This window comes from Rhinopithecus roxellana, chromosome 3, assembly GCF_007565055.1.
Source record: "Rhinopithecus roxellana isolate Shanxi Qingling chromosome 3, ASM756505v1, whole genome shotgun sequence".
NCBI classification, from domain to species: domain Eukaryota; kingdom Metazoa; phylum Chordata; class Mammalia; order Primates; family Cercopithecidae; genus Rhinopithecus; species Rhinopithecus roxellana.
In genome coordinates, this window is record NC_044551.1 from 67289125 (window position 1) to 67309540 (window position 20416).

At 45.4% G+C, this 20416-nt stretch overlaps 1 protein-coding gene across 2 annotated transcripts in view; it reads left to right on the plus strand.

The window, feature by feature from the left end:
- The first annotated feature begins 2155 nt into the window (after positions 1 to 2155).
- The window catches only part of RAI14 (retinoic acid induced 14), a 177297-nt gene continuing 159036 nt past the window's right edge, over positions 2156 to 20416 (plus strand). For both annotated transcript variants that reach the window (XM_010384097.2, XM_010384099.2), the window contains exon 1: positions 2156 to 2400. The gene's annotated coding sequence lies outside the window, so the exon portion shown is untranslated. The remainder of the gene's footprint in view (positions 2401 to 20416) is intronic.

Below are 20416 nucleotides of genomic sequence, written 5' to 3' on the forward strand. Positions count from 1 at the left end.
CTACAAAGTTGCTTTGAATTTCAAAAGTGGGGATCTGGAAAAGGATCTTGGCACCGCTGGAAAAAAATAAGAATCCTTTCACAATGATCCCTCATCCAGAGTTAGATTTGCTGACACTAGAAGGTGGGAGTATAAACTAAGGAGAATCAGGCCGGGCGCGGTGGCTCACGCCTGTAATCCTAGCACTTTGGGAGGCCGAGGCGGGTGAATCACGAGGCCAGGAGATCGAGACCATCCTGGCTAACACGGTGAAACCCCGTCTCTACTAAAAAAATACAAAAAAATTAGGCGGGCGTGGCAGAGGGCGCCTGTGGTCCCAGCTACTCCGGAGGCCGAGGCGGGAGAATAACGTGAACCCGGGAGGCGGAGCTTGCAGTGAACCGAGATAGCGCCACTGCACTCCAGCCTAGGCAACAGAGTGAGACTCCGCCTCAAGAAACAACGACAATAACAACAACAACAACAAAACTAAAGAGAATCATATACAAGCCACCAATGGGAATCTAAGAGTTGATAGGCTGGTAGACTCTTTGGAGGTGGCTGGCACAGAGAAAAAAGAGAAACAGGACCTCTATGAATCAAAGGCAGACGTGCCAGGCTTAGACAATCATTGTTTAATGTTGTCTAATATTTTAACTCCTTCAAAATGTCAACTGTTCCTACAGAATACACACATGTCGAATTTCCAAGACAGCATCGTCTACCTGTAACGCATCAAATCCCATCCTCCCAGCTGCCCCTACTTGAACGAGACTGACCTGCAAAAATAGAGGAGAAAACTCACAGGCAGTAATGTTCCCCTTAAATAACCTACAATATGTCATTAACAAGAATCACAATGAAACACTATTGTAGAAATTGCCAGCATTAAACCAAAAGAATGTTGGCCAGTTCACATTTCTTTTACAGCGTGACTTTGTTTGAGAGAGGGATAAAGGACAGGAAGGGGAGTGTACACTTGGCTAAGGAACCTTTGCTGTATGATGGTAGGAAGTGAAGACCCTGCAGCTGGTTACAAGGCTTTTGATCCTTGTTTGTCTAGTTCAACTGTCAAAGGGGAGATAAGTTGTTACCTAGTAGGGAGAGGGAGGAAGGAGAAGGGGATGGAGTGGGGGGAGGGAACAGGTAAAATCTGCCATACAAATGTTAATATGCTGCTGAAACTTAGGATGAATTTCAATTTTGTTGGAATCAGCCTTTTTACCCTCTTAAGTTCAATTGACTTACAGTAGATCCCAGAAAGAACTCAATACCAGTTATTTATTCTAGAAAGCTTTCTTCCCTGAGCAAAGGAGGCAGAGCTAACGAGGAGAAGGGAGGAGCTTTGGTGAATAGAACTGAAGTCACAGCTGGTTAGCATGACTAGAATGCGTGGAAAAGCCGGCCCAAATTAGATGAGTGGGTAGATAGAGAGCTTTGAAATCCTTAGAATTAATGGAGGAGTCCATCGTAATTCAAAGGTCGGGCCTTAGTGGGCTGGGATAGGGAGAGAAGCTGTCGGGAACCTGGGGCAGTGAGCCTGTACCCCGTGGCTTCCCACACACTATTTTGAAGGCGTTCCCATGCGCAGTCTCGCCTGTTAGTTCAGTCTGTAGGTTTCTCCTTTCTAACTCCTGAGCAGAACAGCACTGAACGGTGGTAGTCTTGCCTTGCCACCCAAAGAGTGCTAGGAAACAGTCACTCCAACCAATTGGTTCAGTCCGGACAACGTGAGCGCATTCTACTTTACTTTCTGTTCAGTGATTTTGGAAAACAATCTTTTAGATTCTGGTCAGAAGGCGCTTGGATCCGTGACTTTGAAACACTCGCCACTACCACAAACGACTTTGGAAGTTAATCAGAAATAAACAGTATCTGGGATCTCATCCGTCCTAAACCCACGGGTCAGAGCACGGGGGGCTTCCACTAACTTCAGGTTAAGAGGATGAAACAGATCCGCGGAGAAGGGTCCCACGATCCCTGGAGACTAAAAGCAAGCCACGAACAGCCGGGACGCGCGGACCTGGGGGATGCGCCGGGGGCTGGAGGGCTGGGAGCACCCCCACCCAGGTCCGGGCGGGAGCCCGGGGCCAGGTCACCTGACTCGCGGAATTTGGGGCCGCGCGGGGTGGAATGGGAGGGGAATGGTTAGCGCCTCCCTTCCCGCTCCCGCTGGATCCAGGTCGGCGGGGGCCGGCGCCCGGCGGCCACGTGGTGGTGCTGCCGCTGCCGCTGCCCCCGCCCCGCCCGCCCAGCCCTGGAGCTCGGCGCCCACTGACCCCCGCAGCGGGAGAGGAGGAGGGACGGCGGCGCAGGAAGCCGAGCAGGAAGCGAGCCCGGCGGCCGCGTTTTCCTGGGGAAGCGGCAGGCGTGGTGGAGCAGCCAACAGGGTCCGGGGAGCGCCGCCGCCGCCTCGATGGGGTGAGTGCGCGGCACGGAGTTGGGAGGCTCCCGGCGCGGGGTCCCGGGCTCGTGTCCCCGCCTTTGTGTCTGGAGCTTGGGCGCGGGAGGCGCTGGGGACTGCGCCCGGGCGGAGCGACTGAGCTGGCTGCAGCCGGGATCCCGCCACCTCTCCCTAGTCCACCGCCGGCCGCCAACTGTCTGCGGAGAGCAGATCTGGGGACAAGAGGAAGGGGAGGAAGATGGAGATGAGGGTAGAGCGGGAAGACCCGGCCAAGTTAGGAGAAGGGTTCTTCCCCGGTCCTCCGCCACTCGCAGGCCGGCTGGGGCGGGGCGCGGGGCAGGGGCCGCGGCGGAGGGAGCGCGGTGGGAATGAATGAGCAGACCCGGAGGTGCACCCTGGAGTCTGCACCCGGTCCCACCTGCTTCACCCCGCGCGGAGCCTCGCTCCCCCTGCGTCCGTGCTGCTGAGCCCAATCCGCCTCCAGGCTGAACTTGGAGGAGGTGGGGAGGGAGGTGCGAGCGGGAGACTCCGGGTGGCTCCTGGGACGCGGGGTCCGCTATTGTTCCTCCTCTGACTCCAGGGAGCCCCTCGGCCGGCCCAAGGGCGGGGGCGAGACCCCTCTGGGCCTGCCCCTGCCCCCTGCCTTGTTTTCCCCACCACAGCTCAGGGAGGACGGATGCTGGAGTTAGGGCAGACTCGGGGCCCCCGGGACTTCGGGAGGAAGGAGGACGTGGAGCCACCAGAAAGGCGCCCGCCATGTCCCGCGACCCCTGCCTGGGGCGGGGGGAGGGGGTGTCGCCCTCAACCACCTTCGCTGCCTTCTTGGGCTGGTTGGTGTCCTCGGTTTAGCTCCTGCGGTTTGCAGGGTTCACCTGCTAACTCCTTTGAGTTTCACATCCCCCTTTTGTGGAGGGGGCTCAGAGCCTGGAGAAGCAACAGACGGGGAATTAAGGCAGATGCAGCCCAGCACAGCGTGGAGGGGTCCGAAGTGGCCTCACGGGCCCTGGGCATGGCTGCCTTTCCAGGCTCCCTTTTATTTGCCAGGAGCCCAGCTAAGTCCAACTTTACTCCCAGAGATGTTGAGGGGAATCTTCGGACTCGAGGCCCCTCGCCTCGGGACCAGCGGCTTCTCTTCGTCGCAGCTCACGGGTGATCTGGGTGGGATTCCGTCTTCCTTCCGGGAGAGGAGAATGCCCAGCTGCCTGGGATGGGGAAACGTTCCCGGATCTCTGGGGAATGTGGTCTCAAGGCTGCAGGGGCCTGGCAGAGAGGAACTGTCCATCACTAGGACATAGCCGAAGCTCATCTTAGCGAAGAGAGTCTCACCTCCGCGGGCTTTGCACAGAGTTGGAGAAGAGGTCAGGAATCACAGGGAGGCTGGATTTTGGCTGCTCTGTCCCCAGCCTGCAGGTCTCTGTTCGCTCTGTGGCTCGGAGTTTTATTACCAATGGATATAATTACCAATGGATATAATCTGATAATCTTTTCTTAATGATGCCTAACAAGTGTGATTTTTTTTTTCACCCTTGGGTTTGTAAGACAGTCGATTTTATGCGAGGAAATTGATCCAGTTCTTATCTTTTAGTCAGTGCTTGCCTAACAGAGATTGGGAGAGCTATCCCATGCTGGGCTGTTGCACAGTTTTCATCTCCATTCACTGAGATGCTTCAGTAATGAATTTATTGTTTTATGGCTTTTTGGAGGTGGTGGTGGTGGTACTGGTGGTGTGATTATAACCCTGCTGGAAAATCTTACTACTGTTATCTGAATTGAAAAGAAAGGATGCTGAGCCCCCTAGGGATTCCGTGGGGGAATGATGTAGGGTCCTGCCCACCAGTAGTGAACCTGACAGTGAAATTCCCTCTCCAGTTTGCTAGTTCTTAAAGCATGTTCTAAGCAGGTACACGTACTATCACCTAGGGTTTAAAGGTGAAGAAGAAGCAGGTTTGGAGGTTAAGAACAACTGGGCCTTGGAATTAATAGAATGCGGTAGACAACTTTTGCCTCACCTTCCTCCACCCCCTCCCTCCCTTCCTTCGTTCCTTTTTTTTTCATCCTTTAGAAATAAAAATAAGGGCCGGGCACGGTGGCTCATGCCTGTAATCCCACCACTTTGGGAGGCCGAGGCAGGCGGATCACGAGGTCAGGAGATCGAGACCATCCTGGCCAACACAGCAAAACTCCGTCTGTACTAAAAATACAAAAAAATTAGCCGGGCGTGGTGGCGGGCGCATGTAATCGCAGCTACTCAGGAGGCTGAGGCAGGAGAATCGGTTGAACCCAGGAGGCGGAGGTTGCAGTGAGCCGGGATTGGGCCACTGCACTCCAGCCTGGTAACAGAGCCAGACTCCTTCTCAAAATAAATAAATAAATGAATAAATAAATAAATAAATAGTATGAAATATTTCTAACCTATGTAAAAACAGAGTATAGTAAGCCATTTTGTCTTCTACTTCCTAGGTTCAAGAGTTGCTAATATTTTTCATATGTGCCCCATACTCCTCCCCCCCCACAGAAAAATAAACTATAACTTAAATATTTGATCTATTCCTACTCCTTTGCCTCCATCCTCAGGTAACCTCTAATATGAAGTTAGCGCACATAGTTCCCAAGCATGTTTGGAACGACAGTGTATCCACAAAAGGATACATGTGGGTTTGTGTTTAACATTTTACATAAATGGTATAATTCTACCTATGTATAGCTTGCATTTTTAACTTACCTTGTTTTTGAGATACATGTGTTAATAGATCTTTATTCACTTTAGCTGTTACAGAGAATCCGAGTGTATGAAAAAAGTATAGTATATTTATTCTCTTGTCAAGAGTAAATTAGAGTTTCTGGTTTTTCACTGTTTTTTTGTTTGAGATGGGGTCTCGCTCTGTCACCCAGGCTGGAGTGCAGTGTCGTGATCACTGCTCACTGCAGCCTTAACCTCCTGGGCTCAAGCAGTCCTCCTGCCTCAACCTCCAAAGTGGCTGGGACCACAGGCACATGCCACCATGCCTGGCTAATTTTTTTCATTTTTGTAGAGACAGGGTCTCTAAATGTTGCCCAGGCTGGCCTCGAACTCTCAGCCTCAAGTGAGCCTCCCACCTCAGCCTTTCACAGTGCATGAGCCACTGTTCTTGGCCTAGTTTTTTACTGTTACACTTTTTCTGTTGAGTGACACTCTATTTCCGTTTTCATTTTTATTTTTATTTCTTTTTACTATAACAGTTTGTACAATAAACATCCTGATATGTTTTCTTGTGCACAAATTTTTCTGTTACGCACTTATTCAATTAGTTGCTGGGGGTAATGAAGTTTAGGTAATGTTGCATTTATTATTCATTCTTCAACAAATATTTAGGGTGCTTGTATGGTCTTGGTTATCTGTTGCCTAAAAAAGTGAAATTGATCAATTTTAAATTCTCAGAAGATTACATTAGTTGGCAGGATGTTTTTTCTTTTTTCTTTTTTTAAACAAGAAAAGTGGGCCTAGTGTAGTGTTGCACACCTGTAATCCCAGCACTTTGGGAGGCCAAGGCAGGAGGATTGCTTGAGCTCAGGAATTCGAAACTAGCCTGGAAACATGGTAAAACCTCACCTCTACAAAAAATACAAAAAGTAGTTGGACGTGGTGGTGTGCCTGTGATCCTAGCTACTCAGGAGGCTGAGGTGGATGGATTGTTTGAGCCCCCAATGTCGAGACTGCAGTGAACCTAGATTACACCACTGCATTGAAGCCTGGGTAACAGAGTGAGACCCGTCTCAGCTCCCAGCACTTTGGGAGGCTGAGGTGGGCGGATCACCTGAGGTCAGGAGTTCGAGACCAGCCTGACCATCGTGGACAAACCCCGTTTCTACTAAAAGTACAAAATTAGCCGAGTGTGGTGGCGCATGCCTGTAATCCCAGCTACTTGGGAGGCTGAGGCAGATGAATCACTTGAACCCGGGAGGTGGAGATTGCAGTAAGCCGAGATCCTGCCTGCCACTGCACTCCAGCCTGGGCAACAAGAGCGAAAACTCTGACTTAAAAAAAGAAAAAAAAAAAAAAGAAAAAGAAAAAGTGCCTCTTCATTGTAAAATTGAAGCAAGAGACAAATCTGTGGTGCTGTTTGGGATTTTTGTGCGGAAACGTTTTCTCAGCTAGTCACTGGCCTTGTGACCTTGGATTACTCACCCAACCTCCTCTTCCTCATTTCTTTGGTAAGATTAAGGGGTAGGAGTAAGCATTTACAAAGGCACATTCCTGTTCTAAGAGTCTGAAAATGTTACTGTGTTAGTGACACATTTTTCCCCTAATGGTAACCCCTCAGGCTGAAAGGAGTTTAAGGCATTTAAACACGTTGGCGTCCTCATTCCTTCAAACTGCCAGGCACATTCTTTTTTCTTTTTTTTTCCCCCTAAGTTCATGTCAGACACATGTTACACATACCATCATCATGCTCGTGAATTCTACAAAAGGATCTTCAGGCGTCTTGCCTCAGAGCCTTTGCATGTGCTCTTCCCACTGCCTGGAAAGCACTTCCCTTAGACGTCTACATGGCTGTGTCAACCCTTCAGGTGTTATGCTCAGACACCTCCTTCCAGTCCAGCCTGCAACCTCGTCTCTGCTTTATTTACCTCCAAGGCACTTACCACCTTCTAGCTTGCCATGTACAGGTTGAGTATTCTTTATTCCAAAATGCTTGGGACCAGAAGTGTTTCGGATTTTGGATATTTTTTAAATTTTTGGAATATTTGTATTACATGGCTGAACATTGCTGATTGAAAAATTTGAAGTGCTCCAGTGGGTCTTTCTTTTGGGGTCGTGTAGGTGCTCAAAGAGTTTCGGACTTTAAAGCATTTCAGATTCAGATTCCTGGATTAGGGATACTCAACCTGTAATTTATATTAGTATTCTATACTAGATTATGAGCTCCACAAAGGCAGGGGGTTTGCCACTCTTGTTCACTATTGTATTCATGGTGTCTAGAACAATGTTGACCCCTAGTAGGTAAACAGATGTTTGATGAACAAATGGATATACTTTTTGTTGTGATTTTCTCTGTGGAATTTCCCCTTTAACACTTACTGGATATCCTAATTTGCGCTGATAAGTGCACCATGTCTCATATTCACAGGTTCCTTCAGGGTAAGAAAACATATGTCTTCTAGGGAAACCACTCCTTTTAAATCTAAGTGATTTATTCTACAAGCCACTTATGTCTTCAGATTTTTTTTCTCCCAATATTTTCCTAATCCTGAATTTAGAGGAAAACGTAAGTAACACGGTGCTTAGAAACACACACACCTTTCCTTTTGTGATAACCTCGTGTTCCAATGTGATGAATGTGGAAGATGCATAACAAGTAGATGCTGACCATATTCCATACAACATCTCCACTAACAGGCCAGCAGCCATCTCAAGCAACACGAAGCACACTGCATTTCTTTCTTTTTTCTTGAGATGGGGTGTTGCTCTGTTCTGGAACTCCTGGGCTCAACCAATCCTCCCACCTCAGCTTCCCGAATAGCTGGGACTACAGGCGTGTGCCAACACACCTGCCTAATATTTCTTTTACTTTTTATAGAGACAAGGTCTCCTTACGTTGCCCAGGCTGGTCTTAAACTCCTGGGCTCAGATGGTCCTCCCGCCTCAGCCTCTCGAAGTGCTGGGATTACAGGCATGAGCCACTGCCCCTGGCCCACACTGCATTTCTAAAAACAAAAAAAGTGTATTTTGTTGGATTGTTGCAGAGTGTACATCATCATTGCCCTGACTTTGTGTCTTCATGAGGATTTTTTTGGAGGGGGAGGAGGGATGTATTTTTCATGATGGAAGGAAAATGAGGACCTTAATCTGAAGATCTTGGTGCAACTAATATGTAGAAGGTACCTAGATATACTCTAAGAATTGCCACAGCATGCAGTCCTTAATTCATGGCACAAAAAACATTCACTGTTATAACACCAGTACATTGTTTCGCTAGAAGCCAATTGAATTTTCTCTACCTTGCATGATGGGTATAGGAGCTGACAAAAGAAAGCTAAATATATCAGAGGCCTCTTGGGTGTATTTTATATGGTGATAGGGAAAAGGAGTCTAGATTTTTTTTTCCCCAGTAAACTATATTAGGTATACGATACTGATGATAATCCTTTAAAACATTGCTAGAATATTGAAGTACGCCATTTACAATTTTTATTACATCCTCTGTAATAAAATGATATTGAAAGAAATCGGTATATTATGAATCTGGATAGGCTTAGTTAACCTTTAAGCTGAAAACCATAAGCATAGAATTATATGATTATTATTAAAATGTTGCACAATTTAAACAGATTCCTTTTTTTTTTCTTTGACACGAGTCTCACTGTGTTGCCCAGGCAGGAGTGCAGTGGGGTGATCTTGGCTCACTGCAACCTCCGCCTATCAGGTTCAATCAATTCTCCTGCCTCAGCCTCCTGACTAGCTGGGACTACAGGTGCATGCCACCATGCCTGGCTAATTTTTGTATTTTTAGTAGAGATGGGGTTTCACCATGTTGGCTGATCTCGAACTCCTGACCTCAAGTGATCCACCTACCTTGGCCTCCGAAAGTGCTGGGATTACAGGCATGAGCCACCACGCCCAGTCTAAAGAGACTTCTCTTCAATTTGTAGTTAGTCATGAGCTGAAAAGTACAGGTGGTTCAACAAAAGATAAAGATTGTTCATCAAATGTCAATTTTCTAGCTCCAGCCATCTACAATGTTCAGCTACAATGAACAAAGAAATTAGCCTTGTCTTTGATATCAGACCTACTGAGAGATATCAGCAAATTTAATCAGTATTTTAAAAAGTAACTTTTGGCCAGGCATGGTGGCTCACACCTGTAATCCTAGCACTTTGAGAAGCTGAGGCAGGAAGATCGCTTAAGCCCAGGAGTTCAAGAGCAGCCTGGGCAACATGGCGAAACCTCATCTCTACAAAAAATACAAAACTTAGTTGGGCATGGTGGTGCATTCTTGCAGTCCCAGCTACCCAGGAGGCTGAGGTGGGAGGATCACCTGAACCCACAAGATCGAGGGTTGCAGTGAGCTGAAATCTCACCCCTACACCCCAGCATGGGCAACAGAGTCAGACCCTGTCATAAAAAATAAAAAAATACAAATAAAAAGTAACTTTACTGACTTAACCATGTGTTTAAAAACAAAGCAGAACATTCTTCTATTCGATTGAAGGAAGCATGCCTTGTTCTTCAATTTTATATTCTATGTGTCCAGTAGAGTATCTGCCACACAGTAGGAGATTAACATCTCTGAACTACTCCTGCCTCAGAGGTCGTTAAGCCCCTCATGGCGGTCATCAGATATAGAGCTGTCCTAGTCTAGAGGAGAATTAAACAATAATCAAAAGGCAGAAATCAGCAGGGAAGTACCAAGTCGAAGTTCAGAAGATGTGAAAGAAACACTTTTCCTCCTTATCTACTTTTTGGGGAAGTTTGTGCATCGTGTCTTGATTGATTCACCCGCTGAGTTTTTGTGATCAGTGTCACCTCATCTAACCGTATTTGCGATCTAGGCCAGTCCCTTCTGTAGCGAATGTCATTCACAGGAAATTACAGTCTGGCTGTAGAATTCCATGACCGTATGTCACACCTGGGCAAGGGGACACTTTTGGGAAGTTCTTCATGATTTGCTAATCCCTGCTTCTAAATAAACAGAACCTAGTTGTGAGAAAAGGTGATTATACTCCAAGAAGCTTACTGTATAGTGGAAGGAAATACATGGGTTCTTTTTTTTTTTTTTTTCTTCCTTCCTTCCTTCCTTCCTTCCTTCCTTCCTTCCTTCCTTCCTTCCTTCCTCCTCCCTCCCTCCCTCCCTCCCTCCCTCCCTCCCTCTCTTCCTCCCTCCCCTCCCCTTCCCTCCCCTCCCCTCCCCTCCCCTTCCCTTCCCTTCCTTCCTCTCTCTCTCTCTCTTTCTTTCTTTCTTTTTTTCTTAACTTGACATTTACGCCGGACACAGTGGCTCAGGCCTGTAATCCAAGCCCTTTGGGAGGCCGAGGACGGCAGGCCACTTGAGCTTAGGAGTTGGAGGTCAGTCTGGGCAACATGGCAAAACCCCGTATCTACTTAAACAAAAAAGAAGTGTATATATATTGCAGTGAGCCAAGATCACACCACTGCACTCCAGCCTGGGTGACAGCAAGACACTGTCTCAAAAAAAAGAAAAAAAACATGACATTTAGTGAACACCAAAGCTTATTATCAAGGAACCAGTTTCCCTTACACTTATTTATTATATTACCTTTTAAAGCTCAACTTAATTTTACATATCTATTTTAGGTATTGCTATCGATAAGATATTCTTATTTCCATAGGTTATTGGGGAACTAGTGGTGTTTGGTTACATGAGTAAGTTTTTTAGTGGTGATTTGTGAGATTTTGGTGCACCCATCACCCGAGCAGTATTCACTGCATCCTATTTGCAGTCTTTTATCCCTCACTCCCTTCCCACTCTTTCTTCCTGTGTCCCCAAAGTCCATTGTGTCATTCTTATGCTTTTGCATCCTCATAGCTTAGCTCCTACTTATGAGTGAGAACATACAATGTTTGACTTTCCATTCCTGAGTTACTTCACTTAGAATAATAGTCTCTAATCTCATCCAGGTCACTGTGAATGCTATTAATTCACTCCTTTTTATGGCTGAGTAGTATTCTATCATACATATATACCACAGTTTCTTTATCCACTCATTGATTGATGGGCATTTGGGTTGGTTCCCCGTTTATGCAATCAGTTTACTTAATTTAGCTGTTCTTATCAAAGAGGTAATAACTCTAAAACTAACAAGTAGCCTCTTTTCACTTTCACTAAGTCTGTCCAGTTCCTTTTGCTGGCTGAAGTGACAGACACTCAGAAAACTGGCAGTGATAACTGGTGGGGAATCAAAGGCGGGAGAAGCTTCCTTTTGCACTAGGGCATCACAGAGTAAAGTGTTTTTCTTTTTTTTCTTTTTTTTTCCCCCTCTAAGAGGAATCCATTTGCAAACCAGAGAAGAAGACCATCTAGCAGTGATTCTTAAATATTCGTGAGGCATAGATGGGCACTTGCAAATCTGCTGGGGGTTTTGGACCATTCTTCCTTGGAGAATCTGATGTATGTACAATGATGCTATAAATGCATAATTTTTATCAGTCTCATGAGTTTCATGGAACTTCTTGCCCTAAGGCCATTTATAAACCTCTTTGGAATACCCAGGTTAAGAACCCACACTGACCACCTATCAAAGTTTGAGAATACAATTACAAGGGCTCTATTTTTCTATCATGTGCCGCTATCCCCCAGGACAGTTAGATAACCTATCATACATGAGTGAAAAGTAATAATTGTGGGTTTTATACTCTCAATTTGAAAACTAGTCATCGGTTGCTATGTCAACCAATCTACATACTATTGACCATTTTCAGGATCTATTTCTATTGGATGTAATAAAATGCAGTTTAGATGCAATGAAAAGGTGGTTTTGTAGTATGACTATTTCACAGAGATCTGATGAATTCTAAGGATATGTCTTAAGTTTCTCACCCCAAGGAGTTGGGTCTGCCCTGTCTCCAGCTTTTGCTGGCAACAGTTTCCCAGTTTTGCTGTTAACAGGAGGGAACGGAGATGTTCCAGGCCCCACCTGACAATACTCACAGGCTCACAGGAAATGACCCACACCCCACTTGACAGTACTCCTAGGCTCACAGGTGTCCTGGGCACCCCCTGACAGTACTCCTAGGCTCACAGATGTCCCAGGCACCCCCTGACAGTACTCCTAGGCTCACAGATGTCCTGGGCACCCCCTGGCAGTACTCCTAGGCTCACAGGTAGGCCTTTGGCTGCTCAGCCCAGTGGGGGAAATATCCCCAACTGGCTCTTCGCTTTGCCCTTTTCTTCTTGGCCCCCCAGCCTGATGGGGCTGTCTTGATGGGGACCTGAAGAAGACAGGGCCACACTTCTAGTTGGGGAACTGACCCTCAGCTGGAAGCCTGCTCTTCTGGAGGAAAACATGCTTCTGTGGGAAGTATTGTGCACAGGGGAAGGGACTGCCGTGTCAGCTGTACTCAGAGCTGCCTGCTTCTATCAGTGTTCACCTTGGGTGACGTCCTCAAGCCATTTCAGTCAAAAACTGACAAAAAGGGCTGCAGATCTGCCTGTAACAGAGGCTACCTGCCTGACCTGACAAAAGCTCTTTGGATGGGTCATTGTAATTGACTTGAGCACCTTCTCTGCCATAGGCACCTTGCTGCTGGACTGTCCCCGAGCAAGATCAGGGCTGACTAGTCATTGTTAGGTTTCCCGGTATGTGTTGATGGGATAATTGGGTATTAGAAGATCTCTGGATGAATAACAAGCCCTGCCCTTGAGGACTTAAGAGTTTTAGCCAGGTTAGATATGGTCGCAATCTGCCACAGTACAAGGCGACTGTTAGTGGTGGGAATGGGGTGGCAGTGGTGGGAGGGAATTATTTTCACAGATGAGGCTGAGGTCTAGAGAAATGGCCCCTTGGAAAGGGACAGTTAATGAGAGGCAGAGATGGATGAGGCCCTAGTACTGGCTGCCTAGTCCTGCGCTTCTACACATTGTAATTTTCTGTCTCTCTCACAGGTCAATAGAGACCTTGAGAGTCCTGTATGTAGCTAATTATAATTGTTATTTGGAATTGATATCATTTTTCTATTTTGAGAAAATGTTCACATTTCTTTTTTTTTTTCTGAGACAGGATCTCGCTCTGTCCCTTAGGCTGGAGTGCAATAGTACAATCTTAGCTCACCACAGCCTTGACCTCCTGGGCTCAAGCAGTCCTCCCACCTTAGCCTCCCTAGTAGCTGGCGCTACAGGTGTGTACCACCACTCCTGGTGAATTTTTGTATTTTTGTGCAGACGGGGTTTCATCATGTTACCCAGGCTGGTCTCAAACTCCTGAGCTTAAGCAATCCGCCTGCTGCAGCCTCCCAAAAGTGCTGGAATTACAGGCATGAGCCACCATGCCCTGCCTGAGCCTGTTTTTTTTTTTTTTTTTTTTTTTTTTTTTTCATTGGAAAAGAACTATTGAAAACGTAGGCATAGAAATTATAGCCAATAACGATATATTTACCATTCAGAGTTTCCTTGGGCTGCTTTTGATTTTTGAGGAAAGACTCCTAAGTCTTAAGTGCAGAAGACTTGTATAGACTTGGACAATTCACCTCAAAGAAGAGGGTCAAAATTGGGAGCTCCAGGGGAGGCCAATGGCATTGAGCGGCAGCATGGAGGTCAGAAGAGGTGCAGGACCCAGGCCCTTGGCTGTGAGAACCATGTAACAAATGTTTGTAGGGCTTTGTTGGTGAGTTGACAGATTCCGTGCTGAGCCTCTTAATTTGACAAGAATGCTCAAGTAATTTGAACGTCTCCTCCCACGAAAGCTGACATATTGGTGATTGATCCTTTTTCAAACATGAGAGGAATTACTTCTGTTGCTGAGAGAGGACAGCCATACATAGTGGCCTCTTCTCAGCCACCCAGAGGATGTGGGAACTTGTGAGCCAGGAGGCTCATGGACAACTGGCTGCATTTTCTTTCTTCTCTAAGAAAGGCAGCCAAGACAGGGGTGGGCTCACGCCTGTAATCCCAGCACTTTGGGAGGCTGAGGCGGGTGGATCGCTTGAGGTCAGGAGTTCGAGATGAGCCTGGCCAACATGGTGAAACCCCATCTCCACTAAAAATACAAAAATTAGCTGGGCATGGTGGCGCGCGCCTGTGATCCCAGATACTCGGGAGGAGGCTGAGGCACGAGAATCACTTGAACCGGGAGGCGGAGGTTGCAGTGAGCCAAGACTGCGCCATTGCACTCCAGCCTGGGCAAGAGAGCAAGACTGTTTCAAAAAAAGAAAAAAAAAGTGGGCCCCAGGAAGGGTTCAGCATCCTTTATTTAACTTGTTAGGAGGCCATAGCACCAGGCAGGGTGCTGAGTGTTCCATCTTTCTGTCTCCAAGCATAGGCCCACTTCAGGCCCGGTTTCTATTTATCATGGGTACAAGTTGATGCAAATGCTCTCACAACCTTGGGTCTTTGTTTAAAGAAATAAAAAAAATTTCTTAGATTTTTCTTTGGAGTTGATATCATTTTTCTCTTTTGAGAAAAACATTTCACATTTCTTATGAGCTTTTTTAAATTGGGAAAAAAAAAACTATTTAAAATGTAGGCATGGAAACTGTCATCAATATCCATATACTTACCATCCAAGATTTTCTTGGAGTGTTTTTGTTTTTTGAGGAAAATCTCATGTCTGCCACTAACTTCATGATGTATACAGCCTCTCAGCAATCTTGATAAATTCCTAGGTAATTAGGTTCTTTTTTTTTGAGACAGAGTCTCACTCTGTCCCCAGGCCAGAGTGCAATGGCACCATCTCGGCTCACTGCAGCCTCTGCCTCTCAGGTTCAAGCGATTCTCCTGCTTCAGCCTCCTGAGTAGCCGGGACTACAGGCATGCGCCATCACGCCCAGCTAATTTTTGTATTTTCAGTAGAGACAGGGTTTCACTATGTTGGCCAGGATGGTCTCGATCTCTTGACCTCGTAATCCCCCTGCCTTGGCCTCCCAAAGTGTTGGGATTACAGGCGTGAGCCACCATACCCAGCCGGTAATTAGGTTCTTTCTGTGCTATACAACTTTACACAGTGTTGGGTGTGCTATTTGTTTCCTTTTGCAATTGCTCTTCTTCTACAGTCTCTAAAAGCCTAATGAGACAGGCACACGATGCACCGATTTCCTCCAAGTGATACCTATCTGTCTCCCAGCCAATCTGTTGATGGCTTTGTTAGTGTTTGTGCCTTGTTTGGCAGCAGGCTTGCTTTCTGTCTCTTCTTTAAAACAACCCCTGATTATTTTAAGTGCATAGCCCCTACAACAAAGGGTATTTGATTCTATGCCTCTTTGATCAAATAAATTGAAAGTAGGTGTTTATATCCATGGTGGCAAAAGAAAAGGGAGCGACTCACCCTGTCCTGGTGATAAGTGCTACAGGCTCGGGTGGCAGGCTGCGGGCTGTGGGCACTTTTGTGTGTGGCTTCCTGAACAATAGCACTGTGCACCTCTGCCCCATTCTTGTCTCGCTGGGTGATGTTTTTCAGGATTCCACTTGTGTAGTATCAGTGCTTAGATTGTCCTGAAGAATTGCAGTATTTTCTTCTTTATAGGCTAGAGAGAGTTATACAGGATGGAATAATTTCTTAAGGAACAGAAATGTCCTAATGTTAGAGAAGTACGTAAGTATCTAAACATTCTGGTTTTCCAAATTGTCGCCAATACATGGAAACCTCCATCCCAGTCTGCTGTAATGTAAAAATAGCCATTTCACTTGTCTATAATTATCTTTATATTTTCTCTGTTATTGACTTTGTGTAAAATTATTCCTTAAGCATATGCTCTCCATGTGAGAACAAAGAAATAAAGATGCTACCTTCATTCCAGTGAGGCAGGGGTGTGTGAGTGAGGACGAAAACAGCCAGAAGGAATGCCTTTTGCAAATTGGTCCATTCACATTTCCTAGAGGGACCTCTATGTGCCAGCAGCAATTCTGAGGACTGGTTCCATCTTTGAAGGCAACTGAATTTTTTCTTTTAAGCACTACAAAGATTGGTCTGTTGGCCAGACTTTTAAAAATTACTGGTGTTGTCTCACGTGCAGCCCAGTATCACGTCTTGGGCTTGGAAATTGAACCTTAGTTTAATCTAGCCTCCTCTATTTGTACGCTATGCCCCTTTGGCTAAATAAACTTTTTCTGCTGCAATTTCCTAGTCTGGAAGATGAGAATAATAACAATAGCATCTAATTCTGAAGTGCCTGTGGGCATTAAATGAGATGATATTCATTTATAATAAAATAATTTTAAAAATAAAATTTTGCAAAGTAATCCTTAAAGGATCGCTATTGTGGCCGTTATTATCATTGCTAATGTCATCATGCTTTTTATCACCCTACCTTTAAAGAACTGCTGATATATTGGCCAACATGGTTATTTCTGCCATTATAGTCTATAGCAATAAAGAGAGGTTGCCCCACATGTTATTGTAATACATCTGCCTTGTGTCTTCTGTTCAGTTTGCAACTGTTTCTCTGTATTAGCATTCTCCCTATTTACCCTTCTATTATTATGTCATTATGTAATGTGGACAATCTAAAGATGTAGTTCTTTTATTAGTTCCCAGTCTTATCTTATTCCAGATTGTATTAACAAGCTCCTCAGTCTCACCAGAGAACTTTTGTTGCTACCACCATAATCTAGACACAGAGTAGTAACATCTTGGTTAAACCGAAAGTGGTAGCTCTTAGCATGAAGCAATGGTATAGTTAATTTCCTATTGATTTTTTTGGAAAATTTTCCAAATGTTGATAGAGAAAAACATAGACATGTTTTCTGAATAGTATATAACAGGGTAATAGTTCTTTGTTTTTTGTTTTTGTTTTTTTGGAGTTTTCAGCCTCCACTACAGAAAACTTGGGGCTGGGATAAGCTAACACAGTCTTACTTTGTTAGATGCTGTACAGCAAGTAAAAGCTATAGCTTCTTAACAGTAAGGAGGATAAGTGTAGCCCTGTGGGTGCCCCTTTGTCAGCCCTAATTGAGGATGGTCCTTTGGCATCACGTAAGCGGGGAGAGAATACAGGAGATTCCCAGAGTGGTAAACTAGCCCTTTCATAGACAGACATGGTCTTCTCGGCAACAGGGTAATAGTTGAGTTTGCACACACTAGGAGTCCATCAGCCTTTAAGTGAAATAAAATTGTGGGCTAATTATTCCTTCTATGTGTGGCAGAGGGCATCTCTTAAATTACAACTATCAATCATTGTTTAATTATTAACCTCCATTATTTGCTAGATTTGTTTTGTGATCTTATGATAGTAAGTGACTGTTAAAGCTGGGAGCATATACATTTTCTGCTTAATTTTACATCTGCTTTGTTAGTATTAATAATAAGATGCTATGTGCTTGAAGGGAAAAATCTAAATCATTACTGTCTAATAAAAATGCAAGCAAACCACTAATACAGGCCACATAAATCATAGTAAATTGTCTAGTGGCCACAATAAAAAGTTTTTAAAAAATGAAATTAATTTTAATAATTTTATCTAGTGTATCCAAAATATTATTTCCAATATGTAATCCATATAAAACTTACTAATAATGGAGTTGACATTCTTTTTTACTAGTCTTTGAAATCCATTGTATAAATCCCATTTATAGTGCATTTCAATTTGCACTAGTCACATTTCAAATGCACAGAGGCCACATGTGGCTATAGTATTGGACAGTACTGGTCTAAATAATATGTCTTATAGGTCCTGTAACCCCACTCCACCTGACATCTAGAATGTTCTCAATAAATGCTTATTTGATTAAGCTCTCTCTTACCCAGTTAACTGGGATTTTGCCCTTAGCTTTAAGCATTTCTGTAGAGAATTACAATAGCTTTATCACAAACTAATTATACAAGGTATAATAGACATTTGAGTTTTAGGTTTACAAATCCATATCTCTACTTTTGTGCAAGTGCATTAACCCATGTGGACTTTTTATTTAAAAAAAAAAAAAAACAATGATTTTGTAGGCTGGAGTCCTATGGTCCATATTTCTGTATCATTTGTGTACTTGGCTTCTAGTTGGGATTCAGTGCATATGACATGAGTAAGAAATTAGAGGCTTCTTATCTTTTCTCATAAACTGTAAGTTCTTGAGTAGCCTTAATACTATTACCGTGTAAAACTCTTGCATTAGATGCAAGGTATGTAGATTTGTGGATATGTGTGGGGCGCGGGGGGAGCATGTTCAGTCTTTACTGGTTAGTGGAAGCATTCCCCATCCTTCATGTTAGTGCTGTTTGCTTTTTATGCGTGCACACAGAAAGTTGGTGAAAACTGAAAGAAAGTCTAGGGTTTCAAATTTAGTTTACAGGAGTTTGTCTTTATCAGGCAGGTGGATCTAGCTGCCCCCATGGCCCAGAACAGCCTGCAGCTTGTGATGGAAAAATATCTGAAAGGCTTTTCTATTTGTAGTGTGGCAAATCCAGGCTGGCATGGCCCTTGGGGGTTGATGCCTTGGTTAGGTGGTGTCTCTTCCAGGTGTCTTGTTTAGAATAAATTAGGTGTTTTCATACCATACCTTCACCACTATTCAAGGATTAACTGCTATTTATCATTAGGCATTGAGGTCTACTGGTCCAGCTGAGCCCCAGCACCCCTTCTCACCCATACCGAAGGCAGCTTCTCTACCATCTGTCCTTCCTACATTGTTTCTGCCTATCCTGAGGGTTTTGTTTTTCCTATTTCTCCTTAGTATGTACTCAAAGGGAAACAAGCTTCCTTGTTTCCTTCCTTTGTACTCCCTCAGTTCTGCAGAGTCAAGTCCCAGGAGAGCAGAGAAGATAGGGTCCACTCCTATCTCCAGACCCCAAGCTGTTATCTCTTAAACCCAGCTGTTACAGTGGCTTTTTTATTTCTTGAGGGTTTAAAAATCATTGAATGCGGCCGGGCGCGGTGACTCACGTCTGTAATCTCAGCAGTTTGGGAGGCCGAGGCGGGCGGATCACGAGGTCATGAGATCAAGACCATCCTGGCTAACACGGTGAAACCCCGTCTCTACTAAAAATACAAAAAATTAGCCGGGCGTGGTGGCGGGCGCCTGTAGTCCCAGCTACTCGGGAGGCTGAGGCAGGAGAATGGCGTGAACCCGGGAGGCGGAGCTTGCACTGAGCCGAGATCGCGCCACTGCACTCCAGCCTGGACGACAGAGCGAGACTCCGTCTGGAAAAAAAAAAAAAAAAAAATCATTTAATGCTATTCACTTCTGGTTAATTGTGATTGTTTTCATTGTTGGCCTGATTTCTTATAGGAGAGCCAAAGAGCAGTACTTACTTTCAGAATGGAATTAGCCTAGAAGACTCACACTTGGATTGCCAGCAAGGTCTCCTTCAGTGACTGCACTGATGTTAGAGAAGGGTCATGAATGGAGGACTTACGAGGTGAGGCTGTGTGAGGGCAGTGGGGCAGGACAGATCCACAAGCAGCGAATAGCCAAACAAGTGAATGGTAAACATGCCCTCCTTAACCTGCAGATTCAAAGGGGACCCTGTAGGTCATCCTATTATATATTTCACTTCTGTAGCTTCATGAAGTAAATTTAGCTGCTGACTTCAGGAATGGGCTGAACAGACTGAAATGCAACCTGCAATTGTGCTGAAGATCAAGGCACCTCTTTTACTGTGGCATCTGAGTTGAGTCTCTGTCACTTGCAGCCTAAGAGTACTGACAAATACTTTGGTGCCTGAGGGCAAGTGTCAGAGACCCAACTTGAAATAGCTTAGGCTAGAAGGGGCGTACCTTGCCTTATGTGACCCCACATCCTGTGCTAAAAGGGTGTGGCCATAGCAGTGCCTCAGGGATCCCTGGAATCAGCGCCCCCAGCCCTGTTCCCACCACCGCCCCTGGTTGCCTCTCAAACCAGCTAGGACTGGGTCTTGGGCAACTACCAGGCTCCTGGTTTCCCAGTTCTCACCCAGAGAGGAAGGTCTACCTCCCCTCTCCCAACTCTAAAAATCCCGGAGTCTCTGAATAGCCCTGATGAGGACACATTTCCACCTTTAGGGGAGCAGCTATTGCCAGAATGACCTGGTTGGAGTGGGTGGGGAGAGCAGGAGGGCAGGCTGGACCCTGTTGATCAGATCCCTCATGGATCCACTACTGGAGTACCAGGCCACAGTGTTCTGCTCAAGGAAATGGGAGGCCTGCCTTCACGTGAGCCAGCACCCCTTCTCTGTTGAACTGCAGACAAAAAAAAATCCTTTTATTGAATACACAGTGTTTGAATAATGTCCAAATATGATAGTTGGGGCAGCAGAAATAATTTCTGGACTTTCCATCCACTCCCTTACTCCTAGGGCATCAGAATTCACAGAATCTATGTCATTAACATATTTATATATTCCTTATTCTGAAAAGTATTAAGACACTGGATGCCTGGGTAAGGAAAGAGATTCACAAGCCAAATGGCACCACTGCGA